Source organism: Capra hircus, chromosome 1 (genome assembly GCF_001704415.2).
Source record: "Capra hircus breed San Clemente chromosome 1, ASM170441v1, whole genome shotgun sequence".
Taxonomy (NCBI): domain Eukaryota; kingdom Metazoa; phylum Chordata; class Mammalia; order Artiodactyla; family Bovidae; genus Capra; species Capra hircus.
The window spans coordinates 128,289,594-128,302,344 of NC_030808.1; the positions used below are offsets into that span (position 1 = coordinate 128,289,594).

Below are 12,751 nucleotides of genomic sequence, written 5' to 3' on the forward strand. Positions count from 1 at the left end.
AAAGAGGGAACATAACTTGACTAGGTTTGTAGTGCCAGTAACGTTTGGAGGTGGGATTGAAAAGGTCTTTGTATTTCTGTCCCACAAGCTACATCACAACTTTCAATAATAAAATGAATGTTATTGGTTTGTAAATATGTACTTGGCTCTAGACATTGTTATAGACACTTGTGATATATTCACACATTCAACTCTCACAGTAATCCAATTATATACAGTACCAATAATCCAGTACCATAATTTTCCTTACTTTTCAAATGAGAAAACCCTGGCACAAAGTCATTTAAGACCACACAGCTAAAAAAAGGCAGATCTTGGATTTGAACATAGGAAGTCTGACTTTCAAATCTGTGTACCTAACCACTATACTGCTGCTGCTGCTAAGTCGCTTCAGTTGTGTCCGACTCTGTGCAACCCCATAGATGGCAGCCCATCAGGCTCCCCATCCCTAGGATTCTCCAGGCCAAGAATACTGGCATGCGTAGCCATTTCCTTCTGCAATGCATGAAAATGAAAAGTGAAAGTGAAGTTGCTTAGTCGTGCCCGACTCTTAGCAACCCCATGGATTACAGCCTACCAGGCTCCTCCGTCCATGGGATTTTCCAGGCAAGAGTACTGGAGTGGAGTGCCATTGCCTTTTCTGCTATACTATAGAACTTGAATTAATCCAAAACCTTTCATTTTGGTTCATCTAAGCCACTTCAGGCTAACGAGGTGGCTTAGATGGTAAAGAATCTGCTTGCAATGCGGGAGACCTGGGTTTGATCCTTGAGTTGGGAAGATCCCCTGAAGAAGAGCATGGCAACCCACTCCAGTATTCTTGCCTAAAGAATCCTCATGGACAGAGGAGCCTGGTGGGCTACAGTCCATGGGGTTGCAAAGAGTCAGACACGATTGAGTGACTAAGCACAATGCAGTGAGAATTACATTCCAGGCAGCATGTCCAAATTAGCAATTCATAAAGGTGCTAAAATGTTAAAATTCCTACTTAAATAGATCTTGCAATCCTGTATTTCCTAGAACTGATTCTCAATCATATTTAGACAAGATAAACAATGAAGAGACAATAGAGTTGAGTGACAGAATGTGGACAAAACTTGAACTCAGGACTGTTGAGAGAAATCAGGCTTTTATTGAATACCTTAGTGTGCAGTACTTTTCTAGGCTTGAGAGGAGCTACCCTGGGTAAACTAGTTTTGACCTGAATTTTTCTCTCCTTGTGTCTTCCAGTAGATGTGATGGTTTGTGATAGTTAATTCACTGTTCATGAGACAATCTGCACTTTTTAAAAAGTGGTGGCACAGAGGTTAAAGTGTCTGCCTGCAATGCAGGAGACCTGGGTTTGATCCCTGGGTCAGGAAGATCCCCTGGAGAAGGAAATGGCAACCCCAGTATTATTGCCTGGAGAATCCCATGGACGGAGGAGCCTGGTGGGCTACAGTCCACGGGGTCACAAAGAGTCGGACGTGACTGAGTGACTTCACTTTCACTTTCAAACCTTTTTTTATTATCCTTTTTATGATGAGAATAGATGTAGATGTTTAGAATTTAGAAAGATGGGATTTATGGAAGAGGTGGCAAGAATACACAGAAGAACTGTACAAAAAAGATCTTCATGGCCCAGATAATCATGATGGTGTGATCACTAATCTAGAGCCAGACATCCTGGAATGTAAAGTTACGTGGGCCTTGGAAAGCATCGCTATGAACAAAGCTAGTGGAGGTGATGGAATTCCAGTTGAGCTATTTCAAATCCTGAAAGATGATGCTGTCAAAGTGCTGCACTCAATATGCCAGCACATTTGGAAAACTCAGCAGTGGCCACAGGACTGGAAAAGGTCAGTTTTCATTCCAATTCCTAAGAAAGGCAATGCCAAAGAATGCTCAAATTACCGCACAATTGCACTCATCTCACATGCTAGTAAAGCAATGCTCAAAATTCTCCAAGCCAGGCTTCAGCAATACGTGAATCATGAACTTCCTGATGTCCAAACTGGCTTTAGAAAAGGCAGAGGAACCAGAGATCAAATTGCCAACATCCGCTGGATCATGGATAAATCAAGAGAGTTCCAGAAAAACATCTATTTCTGCTTTATTGACTATGCCAAAGCCTTTGACTGTGTGTTTCACAATAAACTGTGGAAAATTCTGAAAGAGATGGGAATACCAGACCACCTAACCTGCCTCTTGAGAAATCTGTATGCAGGTCAGGAAGCAGCAGTTAGAACTGGACATGGAACAACAGACTGGTTCCAAATAGGAAAAGGAGTACGTCAAGGCTGTATATTGTCACCCTGCTTATTTAACTTCTATGCAGAGTACATCATGAGAAATGCTGGACTGGAAGAAACACAAGCTGGAATCAAGATTGCCGGGAGAAATATCAATCACCTCAGATATGTAGATGACACCACCCTTATGGCAGAAAGTGAAGAGAAACTAAAAAGCCTCTTGGTGAAAGTGAAAGTGGAGAGTGAAAAAGTTGGCCTAAAGCTCAACATTCAGAAAACGAAGATCATGGCATCTGGTCCCATCACTTCATGGGAAATAGATGGGGAAACAGTGGAAACAGTGTCCGCCTTTATTTTTGGGGGCTCCCAAATCACTGCAGATGGTGATTTCAGCCATGAAATTAAAAGATGCTTACTCCTTTGAAGAAAAGTTATGACCAACCTAGATAGCATATTCAAAAGCAGAGACATTACTTTGCCAACTAAGGTCCGTCTAGTCAAGGCTATGGTTTTTCCTGTGGTCATGTATGGATGTGAGAATTGGACTGTGAAGAAGGCTGAGCACCGAAGAATTGATGCTTTTGAACTGTGGTGTTGGAGAGGACTCTTGAGAGTCCCTTGGACTGCAAGGAGATCCAACCAGTCCATTCTGAAGGAGATCAGCCCTGGGATTTCTTTGGAAGGAATGATGCTAAAGCTGAAACTCCAGTACTTTGGCCACCTCATGCGAAGAGTTGACTCATTGGAAAAGACTCTGATGCTTGGAGGGATTGGGGGCAGGAGGAGAAGGGGACGACAGAGAATGAGATGGCTGAATGGCATCACTGACTCGATGGAGGTGAGTCTGAGTGAACTCCGGGGAGTTGGTGATGGACAGGGAGGCCTGGCGTGCTGCGATTCATGGGGTCGCAAAGAGTTGGACATGACTGAATGACTGAGCCGAACTGAACTGGAGCCCATCCAGGGCTGAAAGGGATTGGGAGGACATTAGCAACTCTGGAGCCAGGAAGAGGAAGAGTGTCTACGTCAGGTGGGAAGGACTCTTGGGTGATATCACCAGGGACAGTGAGGGTCTCCCCCAAAAGAATTTAAGATCATTGTTTCTTGTTAATAATGGTCTCCTCTATCTCTGGATAATAGTTGTTTTCCGCAATGCTCACCATGGGTTTCCATTGTTATGGAGATGAGCAAGGTCTGAATTAGGAAGGATCTAAAATATATATTTCATTGCAGATAAATAGTATTTGACTTATAAAATATTAGAAAATGATTCCTCTATTAAAAGCCAAGTTTCAGCTATCTCTTTGCCTTTAGGAACTTCCAGGCTGTCCTGGTAATGAAGTCTCTTGAGAACCCATAAGGCTTTTTGTTCTCATATAAATAGGAGAGACCTCGGGGAGACCACAATATCCTAAGGGTGGTTTGGGAGGATTTCCCTCTACAAATGACCAAAGGTGGTTTCTGAAATGGCTGTATTTACTACTTGAGATATACTTTAAGGGCTGAACTATTTATTCAGGGTATTACAGGTAAGTCTAAAGTACCCACAGGTTTGATCTCTTTCTTTGCACTTAGGCTTGCTACGTATTGGACCACACAATATTACTGTGTGCAACCTTCTCAGCAAATACATTTGCCTCCTATCAGTGCTGTCAGGATATATTGTTCCATACATCAGAAATCAATGTCAAAACTACCCCTGCCCCTGCTCACTGAGGCCTAATATTTCATCAGTGTCCCATCCATCCATCCATCCATCTCATTGATCCAGAAAACATTGGATAAGCATTTAATTTATTGAGCTTTACTATGGGGGCAGGGAGATGAATTAGACACATCCTCCAAGCTGCTCAGAGACTATTAAAGAAGACAGGAAAGCAATAATTTCACTCCAGTGCAATAGATTCTATAATAGCTGTGTATCAAAAACAAACCTAGGCAGCATATTAAAAAGCAGTGATATTACTTTGCCAACAAAAGTCCGTCTAGTTGAAGCTATGGTTTTTCCAGTAGTCACGTATGGATGTGAGAGTTGGACTATAAAGAAAGCTAAGTGCTGAAGAATTGATGCTTTTGAACTGTGGTGTTGGAGAAGACTCTTGAGAGTCCCTTGGACTGCAAAGAGATCCAAAAAGTCAACCCTAAAGGAAATTCATTGGAAGGACTGCTGCTGAAGCTCCAATACTTTGGCCACCTGATGTGAAGAGCCAACTCATTAAAAAAGACCCTGATGCTGGGAAGGATTGAAGGCGGGAGGAGAAGGGGACAACAGAGGATGAGATGGTTGGATAGCATCACCAACTCGATAGAAATGAGTTTGGGCAAGCTCCAAGAGATGGTGAAGGGAAGCCTGGCATGCTGTAATCCATGGGGCTGCAAAGAGTTAGATATAACTGAGCAACTGAACAACAACAACATCAAAAACAAAAAAAGTAGGTTGAGCTCCCGTCTCACATCCTACTTAGAGTGACAATCATGGGAGAGGGAACAAGTGTGAGAGAACTCATCAGCAGAAGTTTCTGTCTATGTACACGTAGTGCAAAAAAGAAATTCTTCCTTATTAGAGCTTTACCTCTTACAGAGCAAGATCTTAGTTTGCTTTTGTAAGAGAAGATATTGATAAAGAGTAAGCTGGAAAGCTGGGTCTAGAGGAGCTCTGGAGGAGTTTCTGGAGAAGGCAAAAGTAGGTACAGTATTTTAAGGCTTTCAGAGTGAGCATGGCAGTTTCCCCACTTCCTCCTTCGCTTCCTTGTTTACTTACTTCCTTAGGCACCTGGATAATTTTTAGCTCTCTTGAATAACCACAGAATTAGCATCAATATGTGTTTTGTTTTATCAAAAGAAAACAACTTAGGATGCTAGGGGAAAAGGCTGTGGAATGGGAACCCTCAGAGCCTTCTTCTCCCATGGAGACACTGACCCAGCAACAATGTATGAATGAATCCCCTTTGTGAGAAAACCAAAAGTGAGTGCAAAACCAGCTGTTATGACTATAAAATGTTTTATGTATGACCCATGGTAACCACAAACAAAAATACCTATAGATGATACACAAAAGAAAATGAGAAAGGAATCAAAGCATGTCTGCACAAAAAATCATAGCAAGAGAGGAAAGGGGGGACAAAATTGCTATAAGACAGAGAGAAAACAATGAACAAGATGGCAAAGTAAGTACTTCCCTATCAGTAACTACTTCAAATATAGTTTAAACTTCTAATCAAAAGACATAGACTGGCTGAATGAATTAAACGAAACAAAATCCAACTACATGCTGTCTATAAGAGATTTAGTATAGGATTAAGAACCCATATAATAAAAATGAAGGCTTCCCTGGTGGCTCAGAATCTACCTGCAATGTGAGAGACCCAGGTTCAATCCCTGGATTGGGAAGATACCGTGGAGAAGGGAATGGCTACCCACTCCAGTATTCTTGCCTGGAGAATTCCATGGACAGAGGAGCCTGGCGGGCTACAGTCCATGGGGTCACAAAGAGTCAGACACGACTGAGTGACTAATACTTTTACTTTTCATAATGAAAATAAAAGGAGGTAAAAGACATTTGACATAAATGTCAAACAAAAGAGAGCAGGGATGGCCATACTTAGATAAAACAAACTTTAAGTCAAAACTGTCACAAGAGATAGAGAAGGACACTATATAATGATAAAAGGACAGTTCATCAAGAAGATATAACAATTATAAATATATATGAACCCAACTCAGAGCACCCAAATATATGAAATAAACCATGACAGAATTGAAGGAAGAAGTAGATAGTAATCAATAACAGTAGGAGACTTCAATACCGTACTTTTATGATGGAACATCCAGACAGAAGATCAATAAAAAAACAAAAGACTTGAACAACACCAAAGACCAAGTAGACTTAACAGACATATAAAGAATATTTCCCCCAATAGAGGCAGAATACATATTCTTCTCAAGTGCACACTGGACATTCTCCAGGGGATATCATTGTTTTAGATCACAAAAAAGTCTCAATAAATTTAATAACATTGAAATATTTTCTGACCACCATGGAATAAAACTAGAAATCAAAGGCAGAAGATTAAAAATTCACACATATGTGGAAATTAAACAACACTCACTTGAACAACCAATGGGTCAGAAAAAAATCAAAAGGGAAATTAGAAAATATCCTGAGATAAATGAAAATAAAAACGCAACATATGAAAACTAAGAGATGTAGCAGAAGCAGGATTAATAGAGAAGGTTTGTGATAAACACATATGTTAAAAAAGAAGAAAATCTCAACTAAACAACATAAATTTACACTTCAAGAAGCTATAAAAAGGAGAATAAGCCCAAAGTTGGGAGAAAGAAAGAAATGATAGCGATTAGTATAGAAATAAATGAAATAGCAAATAGAAAGGCAATAGGAAAAAAATCAATAAAACTGAGAGTTGGATTTTTTAAAGTATCAACAAAGTTGACAAATCTTTAGCTATACTAACTAAGAAGAAAAGACTCAAATAAATAAAATTGGAAAGCGGAGACATTTCAACTGATGCCACAGAAAGAGAAAGAATTACAAAAGACTGCTATGAGCAATTATACAACAACAAAAAAATGGAGAGCATATTAAAAATGGACAGATTCATGGAAACATACAGTTTACCAAGACTACATTATGAAGAACTAGAAAATATCAACACACCTATGACTAGTAAGGAGATTGAGCCAGTAATCAAACACCTCCAACAGAGAAAAGCCCAGGATGGCTTCCCATGAGAATTCTCCCAAATTTACACCAATCGTTCTCAAATTTTTCCAAAAAATTGATAAAGAGGGAACACTAATATTTTGAGGCCAGCATTATCTTGATACTAAAGCCCAAAAAAGACGTTACAAGAAAACTACAGGCTGGTATCTCTGATGAATACAGATGCAAAAATTGTCAACATTATACTAGCAAATTGAGTTCAATAATATATTAAAAGGATCACACACCAAGACCAAGAGGGGTATATCCCTGGGATGAAGGGATGCTTCAATATATGAAAAAATCAGTTGATGTGATGTACCACTTAAACAGAATGAAGAATAAAATATCACATGATCATCTTGATAGATGTAAGAATTTTTTTTTTAATTCAACACTTCTTCATGATAAAACACAAAACTAGGAATAGAAGGAAATTGCCTCAACATAATAAAGATATGTGAAAAGACCGCAATTGACATTATAATCAAAGGCAAAAAAAAAAAAAAAAAAACAAACAATCTGAAAGCTTCTTATCTAAGATTGGGAACAAGAAAAGGATGTCCACTCTCATCATTTCTATTCAACAGTCTTGGAAGTTCTACCCAGGGCAAACAGGCAAGAAAAACAAATAGATGGATATAAATAAGATAAAAAGAAATAAAACTGCCCCTATTTGCAGACAACATGGTCTTATATGTAGAAAAGCCTAATTATTCCACACAAAAAACGTTAGAATTAATAAACAAATTCAGTAAAGCTGCAGGTTACAAAACCAACATGTAAAAATCATACATGTTTCCATACACTAACAACGAACTATCTGTAAAGGAAATTAGGAAAACAATCCCATTTACAATAGCACCAAAATAATAAAATGCTTAGGAATTCACTGAGGAGGGGAAAGACTAGTACATGAAAAACTGTAACAACCGATGAGAGAAATTAAAGAAGATACAAATGAATGAGAAGATGTCCTGCTGCTGCTGAGTCGCTTCAGTCGTGTCCGACTCTGTGCGACCCCAGAGACAGCAGCCCACCAGGCTCCCCCGTCCCTGGGATTCTCCAGGCAAGAACACTGGAGTGGGTTGCCATTTCCTTCTCCAATGCATGAAAGTGAAAAGTGAAAGTGAAGTCGCTCAGTCGTATACGACTCTTAGCGACCCCCTGGACTGCAGCCCACCAGGCTCCTCGTCCATGGGATTCTCCAGGCAAGAGTACTGGAGTGGGGTGCCATTGCCTTCTCCAGAAGATGTCCTATGTTCATGAATTGGAAAACTTAATATTAAAATGTCCATACTATTCAAAGCAATCTATAGATTCAATGCAATCTCTATTAAAATTTCAATGTTACTTTTTGCAGCAATATGAAAAAAATCCAAAAATTTTTATGGAACCACAAAAATACCCCAAACAGCCAAAATAATCTTGAGAAAGAAGAAAAAAAAGCTAGAGGATTCAAATTTTCTGACTTTAAAACATTATAAAGCTACAGTAATCAAAATAGAATTGTACTGACATATATATTTATATATATATATATATTTACATACACACATAGCAGTGAAACGAAACAGAGAGCCCGGAACTATTCTATGCACATATAATCAAAAAATCTTTGACAAGGGTGCCAAGACTACACAATAGGGAAAGAATAGTCCCTTGAGCAAATGGTGCTGGGAAAACTGAATATCTATATGCACAAAAATAAAATTGAACCTTTATCTTACATTATGAATAAGAATCAAGTCAAAATGGATTGGACTGAAGTATAAGATCTGAAACTTCTAAAATTCCTAGAAAAAAATGCAGGGCAATAGCTTTACAAGATTGGTGTTCACAGTGATTTCTCAGATACAACACCAAAAGCATAGACAACAAAAGAAAAATCAGACAAGTGAGACTACCTCAAACTAAAAACATGTATAGAAAAGGAGACAATTGGCAGAGTGAAAAGGTAACCTATGGAATGGGAGTAAGTATCTGCAAATAATACATCTGCTAAGGGGTTAATATCCAAAAAATATAAGGAACTCTGACAACTCAACAGCAAAAATTAAAATAACTTGATTAAGAAATAGGCAAAGGATATTTCTGCAAAGAAGGCAAATTGCCAATAAGTATATGAAAAGATTCTCAATATCATTAATCATAAGGGAAATGCAAATTAAAATCATGACAATTATCACTTTACACCTGTTAGGATAGCCACTATCAGAAAAACCAAAACAAACAATCAGCAGACAAAATAGTAAGTGTCAGCAAGGATGTAGAGAAATGGGAACACTTGTGCACTGTTGATGAGAATGTAAAATGGTTCAGGTGTTAGGGAAAATAGTGTGGAGGCTCCTTTAAACATTAAAAATAGAACGACTATGTGATTTAGCCATTCCATTTCTGGATATTTATTCAAAGAATTGAAATCATGATCTCCAAGAGATATTTGCACTCTTATGTTCACTGCTGCACTACTCACAATGGCTAAGAGGTGGAAGCAACCTACTATCCCCCTTTTCCACTCTCTCCTTAATCTTGCCAACCACTAAGCTCTTTTCCATTTCAATAATTTTGCAACCCAAAAATCTTATGAAATAGGACCTCCCTGGTGGTCCACTGGTTAAGACTCTGAGCTCCCATTGCAGGGGGCCCAGGTTCGATCCCTGGTCAGGGAACTAGATCCCACATGTCACAACTCAGAAGTCACAAGCCACAACTAAAGATCCTGCATGCTTCCACTAAGACCCATCACAGCCACAATAAATAAATATTCAACAAAAATGTTACAAAATGGAATCATGCAGTGTAGCTTCTTGGGATTGGCTTTTTCACTTAGCATCATGCTCTGGAGACTCAGGTAAATAGCAACAGTTCAATCCCAATGTGCTTTCAAATGATTCTGCATACCTAGGGGAACTTTTTCATGAGCTTGTGTCAATGTCAGTTAATGGAATCCCTTGTGATGTTAAAGAAGGAAACATATGCTCTAGAGTCTTTCCTTTTTTAAAACACCTTCTGGAGGTTTTGACACTTTGTGGTATTGGTCACAAATGTTTTGAAAAGTTTCCAATATGATTTCTGTGCATGTGAACTTGAAAAGAGAATAAAAATGTCAGTGGCCATATCCATCTTGCATAAAATATTTGAACTTTACGCTGCACTAAAACAATAAATTCTCTCTGTAATAAGACATGGGCAATTAAACAAGCAAGAGAAACAATTCATGTAGCTTGAGTTGAACAGAAGCAGTGCAATTGAAGTAATGTAATCACACCCTAGGAACTCAAGGAGGGGGGTGTATGCCCAGGAGAGGCGACTGGTTTATGCTTCTTTATATAATGTATAAGGGAAGTGTAATTTAATTTGCAAACAGCAATCTTTAGAAATCAATTAGGAATTTATTCCAAAGAGGGCAAACACCAGTCAAAGATTTACAGACTCCTCTACAAGAGGAGGGTAGTCTAGCATTCAGAGCGCAAGTCTTGCCTCATAGATCTCCACAGGACTGACTCTGTCAGGGAAGGAAATGGTGAGGCCACAAGGAGAGGTGTCCTGCTTTGCGAGTAGCCCCTTGCTTGGGAAGGGGTTTGTTCTTCTTGGTGGAAGAACAAACTCTGTTATTTCCCATTATACATTAGCATTGCTTTTTCAGTCATCTCTAGCCAGTATTTTCCTTTTTGTCTTTCTCAGAACATAGAACACAGACAGTCAGTCTAATAGGAATTAGCAAACAAAGGTTCCGTGGTCATGTGAGTTTGGGGAATGCTGGTTTAATCAAAGTTAAGCAGGCATCTTTATCACAGGACCACTCATATCCTTTGATAAGAGGCTGTGTATGGGAGATCTACAGATTATTGTAAGATTATACAGTTACAATGACTGATTATACCATTATAATCAGGATTTTTTGTTTTGTTTTGTTTTAGCCCATTGGACCAGGAGACCTCATTTTCTTGTGAAGCTTGAACCAGACAAAAGCGCTCTAAGTCCCATTCTGAGGAAAGCTGACTTGGAAAGCTGACTTCCTTGATCCCTGGGTGGGGGCTTCCCACTGTGTTCCCTGATGTATCTCCACCCCCTACATAGTAAGTGCTCACTGAATGCAGCTTGATGATTAACGATAGTAACTATTATTGCTTGGGGTCTAGGAGTGGTGAATATTTTCAGGTATTATCTCATTTAACCCTCAAAACAATACAGAAAACTAGGTCTCATGGTTACTTCCTTCCGTAGATGAGAATACTGAGAGTTATCATGGTTCAATAATTTTCCCAAATTCACCCAGCTAGGAAGGGGCAGGTTGATGCTTGAATTCAGATTATATGATTTTTTCAAGCCCAGACTGGTAACTGGTTCTCTATGCTTCTTCTAGGAAGGAACAGATACATAGATAAATGAATCCAGAGCCCATGTAGGAATCACTCACCCAAGGGGCCCCACCTAATCACCCCACTCCTCTGAGCTAATGGATCCTTGGACATGACCTTACAGAATGCTCAGGGATAACATACATTTCCAGAACCTTCCTGACAGCAGAGGTTGGCAGGTCTCTTTCAAAGAGTCCACACTGAACATGGTGGCATTTGGAATAAAACAGCCACAACAACAGGTGTTATGAGGTGGGGGGATGGGGGGTGGATGAAAGCCTTGGAAGCAACCACTAAAGCTTCCAATCAGGAATTGGTGGTGGTTTAGTCGCTAAGTTGTGTCCTACTCTGGAGACCCCATGGACTGTAGCCTGCCAGGCTCCTCTGCCCATGGAACTCTCCAGACAAGAGAGAGGGCATCTCAACCTCTCAATGTTCCCAGTGAGTCCACATGATGACTCTACCTGCACTGTGGTAGACAGGAAATAACATACCTGCCCAGGAAAGATGATGGCAATAAGGTAAAATGCCCAGTGCAGAGAGACCTTTTGAGGATCCCTCTTTGGAAAGAGGAAGTTTCTCAGAAAGTGATGAGTTAGTACCGCAACACCCAGGGGTCTCTTGAGTTTTGTTCAAAGACTGGCAAAAGACTCCAGAGGCCAGCTCTGATACTGGGCGCTCACCTTTGCTTCTTCCTATTGGTGATTTCTCCATGCATCCAGTGTCAGATCCACATAGAAGTCACCTCTGACCCAGAGTGACATTTCTTGGTCAACATGACTGCAACTCAGCAGAGGCCAGTGGTTAAGAAGAAAGATTTTAAAGCCAGATTGCCTGGGCTTGATTCTTAACCCTTTCACTTTCTAAGTGGGTCTGCTTTGAGCAAGTTATTTTATTTCTCTGGGCCTTAGTGTTCCAATCTATATCATTGGGATAAAAATGACAGCATCTCTTAAGATTATAGCAAGGATTAAAAGATACAAGAGATGTAAGATATTTACATGTGGAGGCTCATCTTCTGCATGACTATAAGTCTTGCTGGCCCTCTGGTTTTCAAATCAGCCTTGGTGTGTTTAGGGTGGAGAGGCAGTTTCTTGGTGTTGGATCAGCTCCACAGCACTGATAAATTCTGGTTTGGGGAGCTGCAGTGCTGGGGTTCCAATTCTGGCTGCCTTGTGAGTCTTGTGGACCCTGGATCCTGGGTCTCAACACAGGTGCCAGCCAACCTTCAACACAGTTTCTCATCAACCCCCAAAGGATATAGTGCACGCTAAGTCACTTTAGTCATGTCCGACTCTGTGACTCCATGGACTGCAGCCCATGAGGCTCCCCTGTCAATGAGATTTCCCCGGCAAGAATACTGGAGTGGGTTGCCATGCCTTCCTCCAGGTAGTTTTTCCCGAGCCAAGGATTGAACCTGGGTCTCTTTCGTC

At 40.1% G+C, this 12,751-nt stretch overlaps 1 protein-coding gene across 1 annotated transcript in view; it reads right to left on the bottom strand.

Moving 5' to 3' along the window:
* Positions 1-12,751, bottom strand: part of CLSTN2 (calsyntenin 2) — a 755,598-nt gene that overhangs the window by 396,937 nt on the left and 345,910 nt on the right. The gene's annotated exons all lie outside the window — the stretch shown is intronic.